The sequence below is a fragment of the Triticum dicoccoides genome, chromosome 6A (assembly GCF_002162155.2).
Source record: "Triticum dicoccoides isolate Atlit2015 ecotype Zavitan chromosome 6A, WEW_v2.0, whole genome shotgun sequence".
Lineage (NCBI taxonomy): Eukaryota > Viridiplantae > Streptophyta > Magnoliopsida > Poales > Poaceae > Triticum > Triticum dicoccoides.
Window position 1 is genome coordinate 128098552 of NC_041390.1, and position 6000 is coordinate 128104551.

Genomic DNA, 6000 nt, shown 5'->3' on the forward strand with positions numbered 1-6000 from the left:
ATAGACTTGACTTGAATAAGCTGACACCTACTGAAGTATCTTTGCAAATGGCTGATAAATCAACTGCTATACCTGTCGGTATCTGTGAGGATGTGCTTGTTGTGGTTGCAAACGTTACTATTTTAACGGACTTTGTTATACTTGATATTCCCGAGGATGATATTATGTCTATTATTCTTGGAAGACCTTTTCTTAATACTGCAGGGGCTGTTATTGATTGCAACAAAGGCAATGTCACTTTTCATGTTAATGGTAATGAGCATACGGTACACTTTCCGAGGAAACAACCTCAAGTTTATAGTATCAACTCTATTGGAAAAATTCCATCGATTATATTTGGAGGTTTTGAATTTCCTCTTCCTACTGTCAAGAAGAAATATGATATTCTTATTATAGGGGATGTGCATATCCCCGTTGAGGTAACTTAGTGTTATTCGAAATTTCTCCGGTTTCATGATTATCGGAATGAGTTTGTTAACAAGACTTGATCAACCTTTAGTGGATTCTTTTTGATGAGCATGAGATGGATGAAACTAGAAGCACAAACTTCCGTACCCCACTTTTACTTTCCGTTATTTATATTAAATAAAGTAAAAATAGTATTTTCATGTCTGTTTACTGACTTATCCATGAAATATAAAAATATCCCGAAAATAAAAGTCCTCAGAATGCCATGCTAATTTAATATGATTTTTTCGGGAACATTTGAGGATATACTGTGCAAAAATTACCACGGGAGGAGCTGCCACCTGGCCACGAGGGTGGTGGGCACCCCCTGCCTCGTGGGCCCACGGTGGCCCTCCTCCACTTATCCCAACACCCATCTTCTTCCTCTATCTCACACAAACCAGAAAAACCAACTCAAGCACGAGTTCCAACCACTTTTGCTGTGATTTTCGATCTCCTTGCTCAAAGCACCTCTCGCAAAACTGCTTGGGGAGATTGTTCCTTGGTATGTGACTCCTCCATTGGTCCAATTAGTTTTTGTTCTAGTGCTTTATTCTTTGCAAATTTGTGCTGTATAGGTGACCATGTTCTTGAGCTTGCATGTCAAATTTATATGGTTCCAAGTAGTTCTAATGCTTGATATAGGCTCTAGGCACTTGTAGGAGTAGTTGCTATCAATATTATTGAAGTTGGTTCACTTTTGTTTGAAGTTACTAAAAATTTCAGATTGTTTCAGAAAAATAATGAGGAGATTTTTGAGGGGCTCGTCGAGCCAAAGCTCGAAGGAAAAGGCACCGAAGCCTAAGTATAATTTGCCGCACACCGTGGAGATTCGGGCGTGTGAATGGCCTTCTAAAGATTTCTTGAGAGCAGCCGGTATCTATGAAGATTTTCATGAATTGGCTCACAATGCAGGCCTCACCGCTTTCCTCCATGACCAATGCGATCAGTATCTCTTACTCACAAATACTTTTGTGCAAAACTTTCATTTTCATTCTAGGAACTCACCACCTACGGTGGAGTTTCATTTATATGATGAGCATAAGGAGATGTCACTTTATGATTTTTGTCAGATTTGTTTAATCCCTTTTGATGGCAAGACAGAAGAACCACAATATGATGATCTGGCTGGGTTTATCGATACTATCACTATAGGAGAAACTAGAAAGGTTCCTGATGCACGAATCACTAGCATAAATTTTCCTGTTTTACGTTACTTTGCATTATTTGCTAGTCGTTGTTTAATTGGTCGCGGGAACGGTGGAAACCTTAGTATCCCTGGTATAATTATTCTGCACCACGGTTTATACAGAGATAACACTTTTAGTATGGGTGGTATTATTGCTAGACGGTTAAGTATGAACCATACTAAGGGTCCCATCTTTGGAGGCGTCTATGCCATACGCCTAGCTGCACATTTTAACATACCTATTAGGCATGCTGAGAAGGAAGAAAAGGTGCTGCCGCGTGTTTATGTAGATCATAAGAGTATGGTGGCACATGATTTTATTGTTAAGAATAGGGCAGGAGAGCTTAAATATCAATTGTTCTTTAACAAACATCATCCTGAGACTATTATCTTGCCTGCTCCTTCTTTATTTAATTTTGTAGGACCCTACCTCGTTACCTGGGCTGCCGTCCAAGCTTACAAGAATCCTGCACCAGCCCCGGAACAGGAACCACAAGATGAGCCTCCACGACAATCTGTTTATTCTTGGGATCCAGAGATGACTGTCAGCCAGTGGCAGTCAGAGTCTCCTTCTTCATCACAGTATGATCCCAACTATTATTCCTCATCACAGTACGACCCCAACAACTATTATTATGGATATCCGCTAGGCCAGCTGTGGCCATAGACCAACTTAGGCCAAAAGCCTAAGCTTGGGGGAGTACGTATTTCTCACCGACATTACATTTATGCTCACACACACTCATTGCTAGATGTCGGTGCTCATACTCTTTCACTGTAATATCCATGCTAGTTTATTTTCTTTTTCCTGCTTTCTTCTTGTGTGTTTGTTAAACCTTAAGAAAAACCAAAAAATTAGTAGTAGTTTATTTTTCTGCTGTAGTAGTAATAATTAAAAAGAAAACCCAAAAATATTTCTCGTTCTTCTTTTGCTTGTTGGGAGCTTTCCCGTGTAAATAGTTTTATTTATTTTCTTTTCTTTGGGGGTTAGTAGGAGAAGACAATAATTAAATTGTTGAAGTGGCTCTTATATGCATTATTGTTGATTTAACCAAGAGCCCATATTTCCTTGTCTTCTCCTGTTTATTGAATGCCCACAGATTCCAGCTTAGTCCAATGCACGTGCACTCTTATTATTATCCACACCGTTCGGTCGTGCAAGTGAAAGGCAATTATGATGATATATGATGGACTGTCTGAGATGAGAAAAGCTGGTATGAACTCAACCTCTTTTGTTTTTGTAAATATGATGACTCCCTCGTTCTTGATTCAACTTATTATGAATAAACACGTTTGCAATGACAATTAGAGATCATAGTTGCTTGTTGAAAGAAATATGCCCTAGAGGCAATAATAAAGTTATTATTTATTTCCTTATATCATGATAAATGTTTATTATTCATGCTAGAATTGTATTAACCGGAAACATAATACATGTGTGAATACATAGACAAACAGAGTGTCACTAGTATGCCTCTACTTGACTAGCTCGTTAATCAAAGATGGTTATGTTTCCTAACCATGAACAAAGAGTTGTTATTTGATTAACGGGATCACATCATTAGGTGAATGATCTGATTGACATGACCCATTCCATTAGCTTAGCACCCGATCATTTAGTATGTTGCTATTTCTTTCTTCATGACTTATACATGTTCCTATGACTATGAGATTATGCAACTCCCGTTTGCCGGAGGAACACTTTGTGTGCTACCAAACATCACAACGTAAATGGGTGATTATAAAGGTACTCTACATGTATCTCCAAAGGTACATGTTGGGTTGGCGTATTTCGAGATTAGGATTTGTCACTCCGATTGTCGGAGAGGTATCTCTGGGCCCTCTCGGTAATGCACATCACATAAGCCTTGCAAGCATTGCAACTAATGAGTTAGTTGCGAGATGATGTATTACGGAACGAGTAAAGAGACTTGCCGGTAACGAGATTGAACTAGGTATTGAGATACCGACGATCGAATCTCGGGCAAGTAACATACCGATGACAAAGGGAACAACGTATGTTGTTATGCGGTCTGACCGATAAAGATCTTCGTAGAATATGTAGGAGCCAATATGAGCATCCAGGATCCGCTATTGGTTATTGACCGGAGACGTGTCTCGGTCATGTCTACATTGTTCTCGAACCCGTAGGGTCTGCACGATTAACATTCGGTGACGATCAGTATTATGAGTTTATGTGTTTTGATGTACCGAAGTTAGTTCGGAGTCCCGGATGTGATCACGGAGATGACGAGGAGTCTCGAAATGGTCGAGACATAAAGATTGATATATTGGACGGCTATATTCGGACACCGGAAGTGTTCCGGGTGATTTCGGAGAAAACCGAAGAGCCGGAGGGTTACTGGAACCCCCCGGGAGAAGTAATGGTCCATATGGGCCTTAGTGGAGAGAGAGAGGGGCAACCAAAGGTGGGCCGCATGCCTCCTTCCCCCCTGGTCCGAATTGGACTAGGAGAGGGGGGCTGCGCCCCCCTTTCCTTCTCCCTCCCCACTTCTTTCCCCCTCCTAGTAGGAGTCCTGCTCCTACTAGGAGGAGGACTCCTCCTTGGCGCGCCATAGAGGCCGGCCGGCCTCCTCCCCTTGATCCTTTATATAAGGGGGCAGGGGCACCCCTTGACACAAGTTGATCCACGTGATCATATTCTTAGCCGTGTGCGGTGCCCCCTTCCACCATAGTCCTCGATAATATTGTAGCGGTGCTTAGGCGAAGCCCTACGACGGTAGTACATCAAGATCATCACCACGCCGTCGTGCTGATGGAACTCTTCCCCGACACTTTGCTGGATCTGAGTCCAGGGATCGTCATCGAGCTGAACGTGTGCTAGAACTCGGAGGTGCCGTAGTTTCGGTGCTTGATCGGTCGGGCCGTGGAGACGTACGACTACATCAACCAAACGCTTCCGTTGTCGATCTACAAGGGTACGTAGATCACACTCTCCCCTTCTCGTTGCTATGCATCACCATGATCTTGCGTGTGCATAGGAAATTTTTTGAAATTATTACGTTCCCCAACACTTGTGCCATGCTTGATTAGCTACGAGTTATAATGGTTTACCTTGTGTGCCAACATGCTATTGAGATGATTATTATGTGGTATGATGGTGTGGTATCCTCCTTTGAATGATTTAAGTAACTTGACTTGGCACATGTTCAGGCATGTAGTTGAAACAAAATCAACATAGCCTTCACGATATTTATGTTCGTGGTGGATTATATCCTACTCATGCTTGCATCCAATGTTTATTAATTTTAATGCATGTACATGGCTGTTGTCGCTCTCTAGTTGGTCGCTTCCCAGTCTTTTGCTAGCCTTCACCTGTACTAAGAGGGAATACTGCTTGTGCATCCAATCCCTTAAACCCCAAAGTTATTCCAGATGAGTCCACCATACCTTCCTATATGCAGTATCTACCTGCCATTCCAAGTAAATTTGTATGTGCCAAACTCTAAACCTTTAAATAAACATTCTATTTTGTATGATCGAATAGCTCATGTATCAACCAAGGTTGTCCTTATCTTCCGTGTTAGGCGGGTTATTCTCAAGAGGAGTGGACTCCTCTCCTCACTCACGAGAAAATGGTTGGTCACCGGGATGCCCAGTCCCATGCTTTATGCAAACTAAATCAAAATTAATTGCAAACAAAACTCCCCCTGGGACCTGATGTATGTTGGAGGCACTCATTGTTTGGAGCAAGCCATGGATTGATGCTTGTTGGTGGAGGGGGAGTATAAACTTTACCATTCTGTTTGGGAACCGCCTATAATGTGTTTAGCATGGAAGATATCGCCATCTCTTAGTTGTTACGTTGACAATGAAAGTATACCGCTCAAAATACAATTTATCTCTATTTCAAAACCGAGCTCTGGCACCTCTACAAATCCCTGCTTCCCTCTGCGAAGGGCCTATCCATTTACTTTTATGTTGAGTCATCACCCTCTTATTAAAAAGCACTAGCTGGAGAGCACAGCTATCATTTGCATTCATCACTGTTAATTTATATTAGGTGTGACTATGATTGGATCTCTTTTACCATGAATTACAATATCTAGTCAGTCCTTGATCTTTAAAGGTGCTCTGCATTTATGTTTTGAAGTCTCAGAAAGGGCTAGCAAGATACCATCTTGTTATATCATATTATGATTGTTTTGAGAAAGTGTTGTCATCCGATATTTATTATTATGACTTGCTAGTTGATTATGCTATTGATATGAGTAATTGTGAGACCTAAGAATTATTGCAAATGTGGTTAGTTATGATCTATGCTGAAAACTTGAATGCTGGCTTGACATAGTTACAACAACAAGAGCAAACAGAGTTTGTAAAAGTTTTTCTTTCTTTCTTTC